Below are 18,212 nucleotides of genomic sequence, written 5' to 3'. Positions count from 1 at the left end.
TCGCGGTGTGTACAAACACAAAAGACACGCCGAGGGGCCGCGGGCCCCGCTGAGAGGCCGTCCGCCCTAGTCTGTCCCTAACCCGGACTCCCTCCCCGCCGAGCGCGAGCGTCCCAGCGAGCCCCCGAAGCCCAGCTTTGGGGTGCACCGGGGGAAGTGGGGGAGGTGGGGAGGGCGGCACAGGCCGCGGAGCAGCGCCCGGCCTGTGGGGTGGGGGTGGGGGGAGGGGCACCGCCCCCGCGCGCGCCCCCGAGGCGCCCGGCCCGCGTGGGGGCGGGGAAGGAGGCCGGGGCCGGGCTGTCGCCTCGCCCCAGTTGAAAACGCGCCCAAGCAGGAAGCTGGCAAGTAGAACGTTTCCCCCCCCCCCCGCCCCCCCAACACACACACACTCCCCAGTCCCGCGCCCACTTTCGGACCGCGCCGCGCGGCAAGGGCTGTGGACCCGCGCGGGCCCTCTTTCCCGCCAAGCGCGGGCGCGTCCGGAGGGTCGGGCCAAGTCACCCGAGGACAAGTTGGTCGCGGACTCTAGCCCGGGAGAGGCGGGGCAGCCAGGCGCAGCCTGCCGGGCAGCACGGAGACTGCCAGCGAGTCGCAGGTGGCGGCACCGGGGCGGAGGGACAGGGCTCACCCTCTTCCCTAGGCCGCGGTTCTCGGTGCAAGATGGCTGTGTGTTGTAAGCCTCTGAAACAATGTGCAACACAGCTGTAGTTATATAGGACCCGGCTGCCAGTCCAGCCCAGAGGGGCTTTTACAGCCGCTTGGCTGTTAGAGGCTCGCTGTAGAAAAGAAATCTCGTGACATAATAGTCTATAATGTTGTCAGCTGTAAGAGGCTGAGAACTGCAGGTATAAGGAAAAGCTGCTTTTAAGGGGCTTGCTGTGTTTCCCGCTTTCCCACTGCTTAGTTGCTTGGGCAACAGACTGCATAGCTCAAGTTCTCATTAACTAACCCACAAACATCTGAACCAGATGGTATTGACCATGCTCTGCAACTGTGTGTGAAGGCTTTCCATAGAAGGGTCTTGAAGATCCCATAGGGGATGAAGGAGATACATTTCATAGATGAAGGACAGTTCTGTGTGAAACCTCAAGCCCTCCCAAAGCAGTCTTGTCATAAACATTATCCTGAATCAGATATGAGAGAAGAAATGGATTTGTCCAAGGTCACTTAAGTGGGGAACAGACCCTGGAGAAACAAAAATATCCAGGCTTCCCGTTCCATTATTTTTTAATGAGTGTTAAGTGTTGATGTGATGGACACATGCAATCTGCGTTATTATCCTAAAAGCACATATGCAAAAAAAAAAAAAGCCTACACTGTGCTGCCAGTGAAAGATTCCTATAATTTGAGCCAAGAAGCATTTTTTTTTCTTTGCTTGTTTTTTTGTTTTGTTTTCAGGAAACTAAAATATTTGTTGCTGGATTTATCCAAGAAGGCTGTTAGATATCAATTGAATCAATCATATCTTCAAGAAACGTTAACGTGTCATGCTCTATGCTTGCTAGGTTTTCTTCCTGCCTTTAACCGAACATTTCTAAGGGATGGAAGGACTGTGTCAGGTGAGCTACTTAATGCAGAGTCCGGGTTCTGTGACCCAACCAAGGTTGTCTGTATCGTGGAAGCAGTGGTAGTCATGTGAAGGCAGTCCACAAGCTCTTTCTGGCAATATGAGTGGATATCCTCTTAGTAACAGATTTGCCTTAGATGTATGGCATGCCCAACTCTGCTTGGTCTGGTCTAGGAAGGCTGGTGAACAGCGCCTATAACAGTCCTGCCCTGGTTGACTCTTTCTGGAAGCATTGCCTTGCATTTGGCCAAGAGACAAGATGTTTTGGAGCCCCAAGAGTGGCAAAATACTGGAGCTAAGGGAAGTGTAGACTTTGTTTCCAGCTAATGGAGGGTAGGAGTGCTACTGCTTAAAAAAAAAAAAAAAAGCTCCCCTTTTTTTTTCAAGAAAAAAAATCTTTTTTTTTTTTCTTTCTTAATTTGGTTTTTCAAGTCAAGGTTTCTCTGTGTAGCCTTGGCTGTCCTGGACTCCCTTTGTAGACCAGGCTGGTCTTGAACTGCCTCCCGAGTACTGCAATTAAAGGCATGCGCCACTGTGCCCAGCCGAGTTTTGCCTGTTCTATTGATGAAGAGTTGCACACCACATATGTTCTAACATACTGGTTTGGAGCCCTTTTTCTGCTGCCTCTAACCGTTAGGAAATCCTACCTGCTGGGCTTGCCAGTGCATGGCTGTAGTTCCAGCACTCGGGAGGCAGAGGCAGGCAGATCTCTGTGAGTTCGAAGCCAGCCCTGGTATACAAAGCAAGTTCAGGACAGCCAAGGTTACACAGAGAGAACCTGTCTCAAAAAAACCAAAAAAACAAAAGAAATCCTACCCACTCCAACGGAAATTGTCGTACACAAAAGTAAATGAAATACTATAGTTACTGTATACCTTTTTTTTTTTTTTTACCCATGACTAATTTTGTGTTCCATTTGTACTGTTCCTGTCTTGACAGGGTCGTAACATGTAATTCAGTCTGACCTTGAACTCATGATCCTCTGCCTCAGTGTCTCTGGCATGTGCCTCAGATCCTCAGCCTTCTCCAAAACTCTCTTGTCCAGATAATAGTGTCATATATTCACGTGCTCGATCCACACCTTGCAGCCCACCACTGAGGCCATCTTCTCCCTTTCCTGTCAACTTTTTCTCTGAGAAGTCTCACACTGGCCAAGCAGCTTCTCTAATCCTCGGGTCTCCACCTCCCAAGTGCTGGGAAACGTGTGCCAACACACTTGGGATGTTTTAGGTTTGGTTTTTCTTTTTTAGTTTTGTTGTTATTGTTTGGTTGGTTTTGGTTTTTTAAGACAAGGTTTCTCTGTGTAACAGCCCTGGACTTGATTTGTAGACTAGGCTGGCCTCAAACTCCTAGAGATCTGTCTGTCTCTGCCTCCCCAAGTGCTGGGATTATGGGAGTGCTCCACCACTACACCCGACTTTTTTCACCATGGTTTCTCTGTATAACTCAAGAGATCCACCTGCCTCTGCCTCCAAGGTGCTGGGACTGAAGGCTGCGCTACCACCTTCTCAGCCACACTTGGTTTTGTATGGTGTCAGGGATCAAACTCAGTGCTTTGTTCTAAGAAAGTACTCTACCCAAGCAAGCTGCATCGTCAGCTCTGTCTTCTCTTTATTAGCAAGTGCAAACTTGGGATGGGATGGGATTTAATACTAATACTCTGAGTTTGATCCCCAACAAAACACTCTTAAGTGTTTACTAAATACAGTTAAGCTGATTTTTTTTTTTAAGCTGATATTTTGAGACAGCATCTCATGTGGTCCAGGCTAGCCTGAAACTTGCTCTGTAGCTAAGGATGGTTTGTGTTAAACTCCTGATCCTCCTGCTCGCACCTCCCAAGAGGCAGAATGACAAATGTGTGCCCACCATACCTAGTTTTATTTGATTCTTAGGCTCAGGCCCAGAGCTTCTTGCATGTCAGTCAAGCACTCTGTCAACTGAATTTCACCCTCAGACACCTGCTAAAAATTTTAAAGGGTATTAAGTCTTTTCCTTTATTTTTGTTTTACGTTACTGCTATTTTGCCTGCTTGTATGTCTGCACTGTGTGTATACAGTGCCCTCACATTCCAGAAGAGGACATCAGGTCTCCAGGGGGCTGGAGTTACAGATGGTTGTGAGCCATTATGTGGGTACTGAAAATCAAACCTGAGTCCTCTGGGTTCAGCAGGACGGCTAGTGCTCTTAACCACTGAACCATCTCTCTAGCCCCCTAAAGGACATTTTGTTTGTTTGTTTGTTTGTTTGTTTGTTTTATTTTTCCAGACAGGGTTTCTCTGTGTAACAGCTTTGGCTGTCCTGGAACACTCTCTGTAGACCAGGCTGGCCTTGAACTCATGGAAATCCGCCTGCCTCTGCCTCCCAAGTGCTGGGATAAAGGCATGTGCCACTATCGCCCAGCTCCCCTAAAGGATGTTAAAAATATATTTATTTATTTTACGTATCTGAGTGCTGTTTTCATGAACAGGAGAAGAGGGAATCAGATTCCATTACAAATGGGCTGTGAAGCCACCATATGGGTGCTAGAAATTGAACTCAGGACCTTTGGAAGAGTAGCCAGTGTTCTTATCTGCTCAGCCATCTCTCCAGCCCCTAAAGGACATTTTAATTTAATGAGGTAAGTCAAATCGCAGAATGTTCAGCAGTCACTGTGCAGCTGATTTGGGTACCATGGAAATGGGCCTATACACTATAAACCGAGAGGAGTACCTGCTAGGAAGTTAGAGGTGTGGGTAGGAACCAGCCCTGGTTTTTTTCATTTTAGGCTGGACCATGCTCTTTGGACCCCCCCAGTGTATCCCTGAGGTTCCTTGGCCATGGTGGGTTATACCCTCTGCTTCATAGAGTTAGGGCGAGGATCCAGGGCAGAGCACCTTCCTAGCTGTGCTCAGCACTTCATTTGGGTTCAGCGGGAACTGCCCCACAGCTGTATCTCAACACAGAGTAGTCCTCCCCTCTCAGGCTGATCTCCAGTGAGCATCCCCAGATGGCCCTGCTCCCAGCCAGGAACACTGGCCCTAGAGAGGAAGAGGTCCTATCTCCTGCCACCTGCATGTCCCATAGTGAAGTCCTCCAGGCTGCTGCTCTGTTCCTGTCCTTCCTCAGCTCCCTCTGCCATGTTCTCCAATCCCACCCATGTCATGCTGTCAGTCTCTTTGCTCATTCCCTTCTTAACAGCTGGTGTGTTTGTTTACTTGCCAGGCTGTGGTCTCTTCTCTAGATCGTGAACTTCACAAAGGGTTTCTGTGGTTCAAACATTGTTCTATCTCTGTCAGCTTACACCAAACTTAATTATAGAGTCAGTTGTAAGATGTGCCTTCCCTCCTCCCAGGATGTCCAAAGGTGAAAAACTGGGCCCCTCAGAGTGTGGTTTATTTCCTCAGCAAGTAAAAGGTACAAGGTCATTCACCAGGGATCACATCACCATTTATGCTGCACTAACCTCACTACTCATCAAGTGACTGATGGCTTCTACTCTTGCCATTCTTCTCAGTCCACACACATTTGGATGGTAACTGCTCACTGAGTAGATGGGAGGTACCCTCCAGGAATCTATAACCGGAGACATGGGAATCACCCTGCCCCAGCTTAAATAAACTGGGTAAGTGTGGGGCTGCTGCTGGGCGTGGTGGTGGTTTAATCCCAGCACTTGGGAGGTAGAGGCAGATGGATCTCTGAGTTCGAGGCCAGCCTGGTCTACAGAGTGAGTTCCAGGATAGTCAGAGCTGTTAAAGAGAGAAACCCTGTCTCGAAAAATTAAAAAATAAAATTAATAAAAAGTGTTGGTCTGCCTTGAGGAATGAGTGATGAAAAGTTTTTAGGATTTTTTTTTTTTGGAGAGGGAGAAGGAGGAGAGAGAGAGATGTCGTCCAAGCCATCCTCTAATTCGCAGCCTCAAGTGCTGGGGTTACAGGTGTGCCCACCTTGATCCATAGTGACTCCTTATACACACAGGGTTACAGTGGAGTCCTGCTTTCCTCTCATATCCCTGAGGTTCTGAGAATGAAACCCAAGGCTTCACACATGCTAGACAAGCTCTCTACCGCTGAGCTGAACACCACATTAAAGTAAGAAGAGAAACAGGTTAACCTATTCCTTTATTTTTTAGCCTACAAATTAAAAAAGAAGCAGGTAAAACTTTACAGGGTCAAGTATCATTTGAGGAAAAAAAGAGGATTATCTCTTTTTAAGAGTTGTTTAAGTAGAGCGTGGTGGCACACACCTGCTGAGAGGCAGACAGATCTCTGTGAGTTCAAGGCCAACCTGATCTAAATACTAAGTTCCAAGAGAGACAAGGATATGTTTTGTTTTGTTTTGTTTTCCAGACAGGGTTTCTCTGTGTAGCCTTGGCTGTCCTAGACTCACTTTGTAGACCAGGCTAGCCCCTGACTCACAGCAATCTGGCTACCTCTGCCTCCCAAGTGCTGGGATTAAAGGTGTGCACTACCATGTCCGCCTGATGGAAAGGATATGTAGAGAGACCCTGTCTCAAAAAAGAAAAAATTCCTAAATTGAATGTGGTGGCATACGTTTATTATTCCAGCACTTGAGAGGCAGAGGCAGAAGAATCTTTTGAGTTTGAGGCCAGCCTGGTCTACAGGTGAGTCCAGGATAGCCAACACTACGCAGAGAAACCCTGTCTCAAAAAACCAAAACAAAGCCGGGCATGGTGGCGTACACCTTTAATCCCAGCTTATGGGAGGCAGAGGCAGGTGGATTGCTGTGAGTTCAAGGCCAGCCTGGTCTACAAAGCGAGTCCAGGACAGCCAAGGCTAACACAGAGAGACCCTGTCTCAAAAACAAACAAGCAAACCAAAAGGAACGAAAGAAAAGGAAGCAGGGTTGTAACTCGGTGGCAGAACACTTACCTAGCGTGCACGAGCCCTGGATTCTATTCTAGCAGTGCTGAGAAAGACGGAAGGAAGGAAGGGGGAATGAACAAAATAAAGCCGGTCAGTGAGAGCTAACTTTTCTTGTGGGGAAAGGAGGAATTGAGTTTCTTTGGTAGACTTGAGAATGAAACTAGAGATCAGTAGCCACAGAAACAAGAACTTGGGTTACCTGGGACCCCAAAAGCACCTGGTATTGTTTTCCTTAATAGTCCAAGCAACTGGGTTCTCTTATCTCTAGTATCAAAACAGAAAAGAAGAGGCTGGAGAGGTTCTGTTCCCTGCACCCACAGCAGGTGGTACACGCACATACCCCACAATTTATTAAGAAAATAAAATATAAAATGAGCTGGATGTGGTACAACTTTGTGACCTCAGCACTCAGGAGCCCGTGGGAATGTGATCAGGAGTGAAGGCAGCGGTACCTGCCTGTGACCTGAGCACTTAGGAGGTAGAGGCCAGCCTGGACTGCTGTCCACCACCAAAGAAGTTAGAGGAGCTGGGCGTGGTGGTGCACGCCTTTAATCCCAGCAATTAGGAGGCAGAGGCAGGTGGATTGCTGTGAGTTCAAGGCCAGCCTGGTCTACAAAGTGCGTCCATGACAGCCAAGGCTACACAGAGAATGAAAATAGGGAAACGGCCCGGGGAATGGCTCCAGTGGGTTAAAGCGTATGCCAACAAGCATGAGGACCTGAGTTCAGATTCCAAGCACCCACATAAAAGCGGGGTACAGCAGCAGCATGTGTGTAAACTGGGAGGTAAAGAAAGGCAGATCTCTGGAACTCACTGACCAGATGGCCTAATTACATTGGTAAGATCCGGGTTCAGTGAGAGACTCCTTCTCAAAAGATAAGGTGGAGAGCAATTGAGGACGAGAGTCGACTTTGATCTCTGCTCTCTACACACACCTCTATGCACACGTGCACATGTTTATCATGCACATGCATGGATGAACACAATATCTGTAACCACATATGTTAGCTCCCATTATCTGTGGTATCAAGAACCCTTCCCTCCCTCTTTTTTTTTCTTTTCTTTTTCTTTCTTTTTTCCTTTTCTTTTCTTTTTTTTCTTTTCTTTTCTTTTTTTTTTTTTTGAGATAGGATTTCTCTGTGTAGCCTTGGCTGTCCTGGACTCTTGTTCTGAGATTACAGGTGTGTGCCAGCATGACTGGCGCCTCCCTCTTTCGTTCTGACCTAGTCTTGCTATGTAGTCCACGCTGGTTTTGAACTCAAGATCTTCCTACTCTCAAATGCTAGTGTTACCACCAGCATGTGCTACCACAACTGGCTTTTTACAAGCTTTTATTTGATTAAAGTTGATCAAAGTTATTAGAAATATTTGTTTTAGGCTGGGAGGTGGTGCTACACTCCTGTCTCAAAGAATTCGTAAATATTTTTTAAAAAAGTGTTCAACTTCGTTAGCCATTGGGTTAATGCAAATTAAAACTGTTTTGAAGGCTGATGACATGGTTCAATGGGTGAAGGCATTTGCTACCAGGCATGAGGACCTGAGTTTTGTTCCCAAGAGAGAACAGCTCCCAAAGCTTGCCCTCTGACCTCCACATACATGCTGTGCGTTATTTCTCTGCATTTTCAAGCTTGTGGGGCAAAATCAGCATTCTTTGGGGGGGTCACCAACCTTGTGTCTAGTCCCACTGTTCGACTTGGGCATGCTGGCAGACTTCACCATACACTACCAGAATGGCAACACATTGACATCTTCCCGGTGCTGGTGGCTTTTTGGATATGCATACCCTTTCAGTGCTTTCTATAATATTCTTAGGGTGAAGCCAAAGATTTGAACCCTGGCTGTCCTAGAACTAGGCTGCCCTTGGACTCAGAGATCTGACTGCCTTTGCCTCTGAGTGCTGGGATTAAAGGTGTGCACCATCACCACTGCCTGGCATGATTAGAATTTCTTTTTTCCTCCTCCTCCTCCTTCTTTTTTTGAGACAAGGTTTCTCTGTGTAGCCTTGGCTGTCCTGGACTCATTTTGTAGACCAGGCTGGCCTTGAATTTACAGAGATCAGGCTGCCTTTGCCTCCCCAGTGCTGGGATTAAAGGCGTGCACCTCCACTGCCTGGCTCTTTCTTTCTTTTTAAGATTTATTTATTTATTACATAGACCATGAAAAGGGCACCAGATCTCATTGTAGATGTTTGTGAGCCATCATGTGGCTGCTGGGAATTGAACTCAGGACCCTTGAGAGATCAGACAGTGCTCTTAACCTCTGAGCCATCTCACCAGGCGTTTTTGTTTGTGTTTGGTTTTGTTTTGTTTTGTTGAGACAGGGTTTCTCTGTGTAGCCTTGGCTATCCTGGACTCGCTTGGTAGACCAGGCTGGCCTTGAATGTACAGAGATCCGCCTGCCTCTACCTCCCATATGCTGGGATTAAAGGCGTGTGCCACCATGCCCAGCCTGTGGTGTATTTTTTGAGACAGGGTGTTGACTGAACCTGAAGCTTGCTGACCAGCTGTAGGGACTGTGCCTACACAGTGCCTAGCTTTCCACACGAGATCCAACCGAGAGCCTCATGCTTGTGTGCTAAGTACAGCCAGAGCCATCTCCCAGCCCTCGAATGCATACGTTAAAACATACACATGATGATGCACAGTATTAAAAGCTGTCGGGCTAAGAGTATAGTTCAGTGGTAGAGTATGTGCCCTGGGTTCAGTCCCCCGCAGTAGGGGAGGAAAAGCTGCAGTATTGTGTTTGCTTGCTTGCAGTGATTTTAAAAGAGATAGTATTTAGAAGGACCGTCCTATATGGAAGGTGGATAACAACACATTTTCTATGGGTCCGAAGTATTGATACATGGTAAACATCCCTGCCATCTTTCCTTTTTGACATGTAAGGGCTACTATTCCATAGACACCAGAAGTATGCCATGGAAAAGCTTACTCAAGTGGAGGACCCAACCATAGAGTCCTGGAGCTCAGTCACTCACTTTCTTTCCTGTTGTTGTTATTATTGTTGTTATTGTTGATTTATTTATTTATTTGAGATGGGGTTTCTCTGTGTAACAGAGCCCTAGCTGTCCTGGACTCTATTTGTAGACTAGGCTGGCCTCAAACTCACAGAAATTCTCCAGTGTCTGCCTCCCAAGTGCTGAGATTAAAGGTGTGCGCCATCACTCCTGGCTAACTCTGCTTCTTTTGAACATGGTTTTCAGAGCTCCCAGCTAAGAGCAGAGGGCTAGCACTGGCTGGAATCATCATGGAAGTTCTGCTTTTCTTAAAAACAAAACAACAATAACAACAAAATAGTCAACTGAAGTTGGTTGTGCTAGTGCAGGCCTAGCATTCTGTGGGGAGGGAAAAGAGGGGAGATTGTCTCCAGTTCAAGGCTAACCTGGGATACATAATCTGTTACAGGCTAACCTGGGGTATGGGAAAGACAACCACTATCAACAAAACAACAAAAAGACACAAGAACCTCAAAAAAATTATTTTTGTTTTTTTGTTTTTTGAGACACGGTTTCTTTGTGTAGCTTTGACTGTCCTAGACTCACTTTGTAGCCCAGGCTGGCCTCAAAACTCACAGCAATCCGCTTGCCTCTGCCTCCTGAGTGCTGGGATTTAAAGGCGTGTGCCACCATGCCCGGCTGAACCTCAGCAATTTAAATACCCCACCTTAATTTGTCAACTTCAGCTCAACATCTATTTTTCCATATATTATCCACTGAGGAAGGGGTGAGGTGTTGTTCTCTGACACTAATATGTGAAGCAGCTCAAAATACTGTCAGACTGGTTAGTGGTGATGAGCGGCAGAGGCGAGCACTCTTATAGATGAACTGTGTGTCCTCCATGGAGATGGCGGTCCGTGGCAGGGCCCTCACCCGGACACAGGTTCTGGGTTTTATCTTCAGCACCTTGAAAGTAGAAAGCAGCAGACGTGACTGTCACTAGAGATGAGAGGAGAGGGAAGCTGTAGGACCCTGAAGTGCAGGAAGCCGAAAGGAACCTCTCTTCCTGTCCCTCCTGGTCCCTTGGGCCTCTGTCCGTTGGCTTTACTTCCTGCTCTTTGAATCTAATAACCCGAGATGGCCAGCCATGTCCCCGAAACACCCTTTGCTCGTGCCTCCCTTTCATCTGGGCTGGCTTCAGGCTGTGCCCCCGAAACACCCTCTGCTCGTGCCTCCCTTTCATCTGGGCTGGCTTCAGGGCCACCTGTTCCTGTGTGCAGGCACCTGAGGAAACAGCAGGAAAGCCTGCCCCCATCCAGTAACTAAGCACACCACACCTACCCTGAAATGGGTTCTTGGCTGTGTTCTTAACCCCAGGTAACCCCTGACAAACACTTTGAGGTGTCCGAAATGAAACACTTTGCTGTGAGTTCTTTTTGCTTTCTGCAAGGGAGTTTTAACTGTCTTGACATCCCCCTTGTTTCCCACCTGGATCTGTGCTTGCTCACTTACTGCCTGCTGCCTCTCTCTTCCTCAGTAGTCTTTCTTTTTGTCAAGTGGCAGGGAAACCTGTCAAGCGGGGCCCAGAAAGGACCCACTTGCTGCCAAGTGTAGTGACCCCAGCTCCGTCCTGAGGCTCACATGGCAGAGGGAGAGAGCTAGCGCCTGAATGTTGTCCATGGCAAGTGTGTGCTCACCTGTGTAGCCCGCCCCACAGTAAATAACACGTGAGAATAGTGCTTTAAAAAGGCAAGGCAAAGTAAAGATGAGACACATTACAAGAAACAGGGCTTCAGTTAAAGTACTTGAAGGCCTGTTTGCTCTTTTAATCCTCCCGACAGCTATGAAACAAATCCTATGATTATCACTCCCACTTTGCAGATGAGAAAACTGAGGCACAGAGACAAAGTTACTTGTCCAAGGTCATAGAAGAATGATAATGAGGATTCAGACTAGTCAGGCTGGCTCCAGAGCTGGCTGGCGTTCTGAACCTCTCATTATTTTACGATAATAAAACCCAGCAGTGCATAGCAGCCTGCGTATGGAAGAGCAGAGAAAGCTTTATTCTTTGCTTGTTGTTTCTCAGTTTTTTCAAGACAGGGTTTCTCTGTGTAGCCTTGGCTGTCCTAGACTCAGCTCACTTTGTAGACCAGGCTGGCCTTGAACTCTGAGTGATCTGCCTGCCTCTGCCTCCCAAGTGCTGGGATTAAAGGTGTGCGCCACCATGCCTGGCAGCTTTATTTTTAGAAAAGGACAAAGGCTATCTTCCTGGAAGAATAATGGTAGATGTAATGCTAGAGGCTAGCACCGGCCACTATCTCCCAGTTCACTGAGAACATGGAGGCAATCAGCTGTTACTTGTGCAAACATCTCTCACACGTAGACCTCTCAAGGGACCAGGCCCTTCTTGCTTCAGTCTCCAAGAGCTGGGGTCACCTTCTAGCGCCTGATCTGGATCCCTCTTGGTTATTTGTCTGGCTGTATGTCTTAGTTTCAATTGCTATAACCAAATAATGGGGGCTAGATGTAAATAAAAGGTTTGTTTTGCAGTTTTAGAGGTCGTAGGCTATATGGTACATCTTCTGATTAGATTTGGTGAAGAGTGTGGTGCATGGAATCTCAGTGCCAGGATCCTCCATCAGGGAGGGGGAGGGGGGTCATGTGGTAAGGTAGGAAATAAGAGGGAGATTCACCTACAAAGCAAGTCCAGGACAGCCAAGGTTACACAGAGAAACACTATCTCAAAAAACAAACAACAAAAAAAAAGGTAATTTTTCCCCCCAGAGACAGGGTTTCTCTGTGTAGCCTTGCCTGTCCTGGACTTGCTTTGTAGACCAGGTTGACCTTGAACTCATAGCCATCCACCTGCCTCTGCCTCCCAAGTATAATCTTTATTTTTTAGGCATTCATTCATTCATTTTGTGGTGCTCAGTATGGAACCTGGACCTTGCTTATGTTCTGCAAGTGCTTTTATCTTTTGTATTAGTTACCTGTTGCTCTCACAAACTGCCTGCCAACTTAAAGGAAGAAGGACTTGCTTCAGCTCCCAGTTTCAGAGGCTCAGGCCACCCTGGTGGAGAAGGCATAGCAGAGAAGATCAGTTTACATCCATTCTGAGATCCAGAAAGCAGAGGAAAGGGCTGTCAGGGACAGAGCTAGGGTAAGGTACAGTCTGCAGTGACCTACTTCCTCCACCTTCTTGCCATCGCCATAGGGAGTGGAGGAAGCCCTGAGTGTGTGCCAGAAGCAGATGAAGTCTTGAGTGCATGTTGACATGAGCACAGCCATGTCAAGGACCCCAAAGCCTCTCTCTGGTCCAAGTGCAGATGTTACAAACAACTGACCTTTAGCTAAAACCAGTGTATTCAGAAGCTATCAGCCACAGCTTCTGCTTCCGTGGTGTTCACAACCTGAGCCTGCACCTCTGCAGAGAACTACTGAGATTAGCTATCCCACCTCCTTGTTCAGTTGTGTACAATACACTTAGCTCTTGTTCAGATGTATAAAGTGAATGTGTTGAGTTGCTGGGCTGTGGGTGCATCTCCATTGGAGTGCACAGCCTACCTAATCCCAGCTTTTCTGTATATGTGTCTTCATTCCCTGTCACTCCAGTTCGGTCAGTCCCTAAGCCATGACAGTCACAGCGTTTCACCACTTCCTACTACTATCCTATGATGAACCCACTGAGGGATTAATCCATTCATCAGGTTAGAGCCTTCAGGATCTGTTTGTGGGGATGACCTACCAACGCCTGTGTGCTCTACTGATTGCCTAGGCATTTTTCAATCCAAGCTGACAGTAAAGATTAGCCATCTTTTGCTGGGTGTGGTGGTGCATGCCTTTAATCCCAGCACTTAGAAGGCAGAGGCAGGTGGATTGCTGTGAGTTCCAGGCCAGCCTGGTCTACAAAGTCTAGGACAGCCAAGGCTACACAGAGAAATCCTATCTGGAACTCCCCCACCACCACCACACACGCTCCAAAATCCTGAAGGATCCATATCCACTTAGCATTGCAGTGCATTCCAGCAGCTGCCCTCCTACAACACCAATGGTTTGTCCCTTGACAGATGTGCTGGGGGAGCTACTGCCCTATGGGAGGCTTTCGCTCATGATGGGAGGGAACTGAAGGCGTTTTAGTTTCCTTCTCTTGGGCAGGAAATCCCAGAGAGCCCAGAGGAACACCAGCCCCGGCTGCAGCACTAACACCGTGCTTCATGCTGTTCCGTCTCCTTGTTTTCCTTCCCTCTCCCTCTCTTCTCCACCTATTCTCTCTAGGATCACCTCCTCAAAAAAAGTAACTGAGGGGCTGGCCATGGCTGGATGCACACCTTTAACCCCAGAACTCAGGAGGCAGAAGCAGGCGGAGCTCTGTAAATCCAGAACAGCTGGGACTATGTAACAGAGAAACCCTGTCTCAAAAAAACAAAATGATGACGAGGATGAGGGTGATGGTGATGGTGAGAGCCAGTGTGATGGTGCATACCTTTAATCTCAGCACTCTCAAGGCAGAAGCAGGTGAATTTCTCTGAGTTCCAGGCCAGCCTGATCTACAGGATTCCAGGCCAGTCAGGGCTGCATAGTGGGACCATCTCAAAACAAAATTAAAACTGGTTTGAAGGAGAGGGAAATAAGGAGGTGTTCTAATGGAGAAGATGGTGGAGATGGATGCTCTTCACCACATATTTGTGCTGTAAATTTGCTGAGGCAAGGTCTCACTGTGATGCACAGGCTGGCATGGTTGTAGCGCTATGGCTGTAGTGCAAGGGCCTAGCCTGTACCAACCCCTGGCACCTGGCACCACCAGTAGAAAAACAAAACAAGAAAACTGACAGTTGCTGGGCATGGTGGCACATGCCTATAATCCCAACACTCAGAGAGGCAGAGGCAAATGGATTCCTGTGAGTTCGAGGTTTACAAAGCGAGTCCAGGACAGCAAGGGCTACACTGAGAAACCAGTCTCCAAAAACTAAAAACACCTAACAGTTGCCTTCCTGTTGGGTTTTGTGGTTGTTGGCTTTACAAGACAGGGTTTCTCTGTGTAGCCTTGGCTGTCCTGGACTTGCTTTGTAGACCAGGCTGGCCTGGAACTCATAGAGAGAGATCTGCCTGCCTCTGCCTCCCTGAGTGCTAGGATTACAGACATGTACCACCACACCCAGCTCCTGTTGGTTTTAAATTTTATAAATTGACCTTACACCACAAACTATAATTGAACACTCACTTGTTACTATTTGGCTGATGTTTCTCTCTACTTCATTGTAAGCACCATGCGAGGACAGATCCAGAATGCCAGGTTCACACCGCACAGCGTCATCTAAGAGTGTCTCGGTTGAGGGATTGCCCAGATCAGCCTGGCCTACAGCCCTGTCTGTAAAGAGTGTCTTGTTTGATGATTGCTGTGGGAGGGCCCAGCCCACTGTGAGCAGCACCATCCCCTGGCAGGTAAGCCTGGCCATATAAGAAAGCTACAGGTGGGCCAGTGAGCAGCATTCCTCTGTGGTTTCTTCCTCCACGTTTTTACCTTGAGTTCCTGCCCTGGCTTGACTTAATGTTGGATTGTGACCTAGAAATGTAAGCCAGATGAACAGTTTCCTTCCCATGTTGCTTTTGGACTCACTTTGTAAACCAGGCTGTCCTCGAACTCACGGAGATCTGCCTGCCTCTACCCCCTGAGTGCTGGGATTAAAGGCATGCACCATCACACCTGGCTATTTTCTCATTCTTTTTTATTTTATTTATTTATATTTTTTTTGAGACAGGGTTTCTCTGTATAACCTTGGCTGTCCGGGACTAACTTTGTAGACCAGGCTAGCCTCAAACTCACAGCAATCCACCTGCCTCTGCCTCCCTAGTACTGAGATTAAAAGGCATGTGCCACCCCCCCACCCCCTCACCCCGCTATTTTCTCCTTGAATTGGCAGCTGCTGAGATGCTCATTAGTAGCAGGCTCTCAGTATGACTTTGGTGGAGTAAGAGCTGCCTTCTTACTCTGAAGGTGGCGTGTCTACTGTACAGCTCCCAAATCAGCTGTTATTAGTATGTGTTTAAGACACTAGCTGGGCATGGTGGCACATACGTTTAATCCCAGCACTCAGGAGGCAGAGGCAGAGGCAGATGGGTCCCTGTGAGTTCAAGGCCAGACTGGTCTACACAGTGAGTCCAGGATAGCTCAGGCTATGCAGAGAAACCCTGTCTCAAAAAACAAAACAAAAACCAGATTTCATCTAAGCAAAAGTATCTTGCCCCTAAGGAGGGGAGTAGACTTAGGAGAGATACAAAGGGAGTTTCATTTTGTCTCGCTATAGAGAAAACAAGAAAATATCTTGTTTTCTTCCATTTTTTCCCTCCAAGTACCAGAGGAGATCGGCCAGCATTGGCCAGCAAAAGCCCATGATGCACTGGACACATCCCAGCCAGCGCTGGAGGTAAACATCAGGCGCCAGCAAACAGGGACCTCAGCCTCCAGCACCCACCTGGTCCTGGACGCCCATGGCCATGTTAGTTCTACTTATAATCTACTTCCTGCCTGTTTCCTGCCTCTACTTCCAGCCCACACTTCCGGTCTCACTGAGCCACACCCAAGGTTGTCATGGGACCAAGTGGAGCTTTGGGTGCTGAATGCCTCAGGTCTGTCAGCACTAGAGATACAAGTGGTGTGGCAGTGATGTGGCCCGCTTTCCCGCACTCTCCTCCATCCTCCCACAGTTGTTAGAAGACATGGCTGAATAAATCCCACAGTAGTTGCACTCAGGTACACAACTGGGCCTAAGAGGAGCGGAACCCGGTTCCAGCTGCTAAGAGCTGTAGGAGAAAGCACAGTGGTATGTGTACAGCTTTGGCTCTAGCTTGTTCCTGGGAATGACTAAGATGACAACAGCCCTGGGCACACCCCACAGCTCTCGGTACTGCAGAGCCCTGCCCAGGAGAGCTGGCTTTGTTTGGATCCTCATGAGTAAGCTTTGGTGTTCAGTTTTGGGGCGTGGCCTGCTTTAGTCACTCGCTACATCACTTCAAAGGGCTCCGATCTTAGACCCTGCGGTTCTTCCTGAGTGAAAAGGAGTGCAGTTTCCCTTTCCGAGGACAATGGATAGATGCCATAGTCTCTGGGTGAATATGGAGACCCAATGCTTGAAAGACATGATTGATTGCATCCTGAGTTCCTGTTCAAGCCCTGAGATACTGCTGTTAGACAGTGAGAAAGCCTGACTTCCCTCTCCACATTGGAAGGGGAGATTCTGTCCAGTGACCTACAGAGCCTGTCAGCAGCATCCCTGCTGTGGCCTCTTGTACAACAGCTGGGCTCTGTAAGTCTGCCTCTTGCTCCACTTTCAACTCCAGGCTGGATAAACACTACCAAAGGGACCCAGAGACCGAGCATTGTCTAGGGAATGCACACACTCGCAGGGCCTAACCCCCTCCGTGTGCTTCCTGGATTCCCCAAAGAAGTGTGCTGCAAATGAAAGGTAGTGTCTGGTTTCAAACAACACGGAGCTAATCATAATTGGGGGTGGGGGGGCGTGGGCGGAGTGCGGTGCCCAAATGATACTTCCCTGTGTTCCCCACTTAGGAAAACACAAATACACCTTTGCAGATGGAGTCCAGGCTGGTAATCTCTCCATCTAACCTACTCTCCCAGTCCTTGCAAGCTGGCCTCACATAAGTCACCCAATGTGGGTGGAGCATTATCTCCTGGGCGCTGTTCCCAAGGATCTGACATTCCATTTCAGAATACATAAAGCATGCTCCCAAGACCAAGGGCTTCTTCCGGGCTACAATTATCCTTCACTGTGTGCTGCAGATACACATGGCTTTGTGGTTTGGCTTGTAAGCCCTAAGAGACTGTTGGTCAAGCATTGAATATGTGGAGTTTAAGTTCATAGATTTGTCCTTTCGTAACAAGTTGTAACCTTGCGAGGCTGGAGCTAAGGAGGCAGGTCCCAGAAGTGTCCCAGATGGAGCCTACATCTTCCCATTCTCAGACTTGGGTATTGGCAAAGGTACTAAACACACAGGTGCCAATTAGGAAATGAAAATCCAGTTGTTACTCAGAGAATAAATATTTCAACACACTGTCTCAAGCTATAATTAAAGGCAGGGAGCTTTGTTACTGGGAGAACAAAAACAGAGAGGCAGACAAGTACTTTTGGAATTGTTCTTATCTTCAATGTAATCTACTATTTACAGTTCATCAGCCTAAATAAAATACCATAAATCTACACATTTGAGAACCGGCTTATGGAGATCAGGGAAGAAACAGAGAAGAGGCGAGAACAAGAGAAAAACAGAGTCTTTTCTTCCTGCAAATGGCTAAGGGGAAGAAAGGAAATAACCCCACAGCCTTTGTATCACATGCTAAGGAATAGTACATTTTAGTTTGCTCTAAATTTACTTTTCATTTTATGTCTTCCAACAAAAATTATTGTAAGAGCAGATTATACACAAAGTGTATGTGTACTAATGAAATTCATTGGATGTATCAAATTTTCTATTTACATATGACAAATCAAATACAGCATAAATATGCATATATGCTTTCCTGTATACAAACATACATAGTCATCCTTCGGTACCCATGAGGGATTTGTTGTGGGATCCCTCGGGATGCCAGGATCTGTAAATGTCCAACCCCTTATGCAAAGTAATGTGGTGTTTGAGTATAACCTACTTATCTTCTTGTGTGCGTAAACCATTTCTAGCTTAATGTGAAAATCAAACACAATGTGTTACGCACAAGGTTCGTTGTTACAATGTATTTTTTAGAGACTAGTGACAATAAAAATGTGTATTAGTTATACATGTGGTACAAAGCTGGAGTCCCGGCATTTGAGAGGCGGCAGCAGCAGGTCACA

General features: G+C 47.5%; 1 long non-coding RNA gene across 3 annotated transcripts; it reads left to right on the top strand.

Annotated features, from left to right (window-relative positions):
• The first annotated feature begins 238 nt into the window (after positions 1–238).
• LOC311604284 lies at positions 239–16,242 on the top strand. 3 transcript variants are annotated; one of them, XR_014781425.1, is made up of 5 exons: positions 239–341; positions 4,034–4,183; positions 5,060–5,167; positions 14,627–14,805; positions 15,715–16,242. It is a non-coding gene; the product is annotated as an uncharacterized lncRNA (long non-coding RNA). The 3 variants fall into 3 exon arrangements; XR_014781426.1 differs by lacking the exon at positions 239–341 and adding an exon at positions 383–1,559; XR_014781427.1 differs by lacking the exon at positions 239–341 and having other exon boundaries at positions 383–4,183.
• Positions 16,243–18,212: the final 1,970 nt, after the last annotated feature.

The sequence above is a fragment of the Acomys minous genome (genome assembly GCF_964271855.1).
Source record: "Acomys minous genome assembly, chromosome: 1".
In the NCBI taxonomy this organism is placed as follows: Eukaryota; Metazoa; Chordata; class Mammalia; order Rodentia; family Muridae; genus Acomys; species Acomys minous.
The sequence above is the reverse complement of the archived record's forward strand: the minus strand, read 5'-3'. Positions and strand labels throughout refer to the sequence as shown.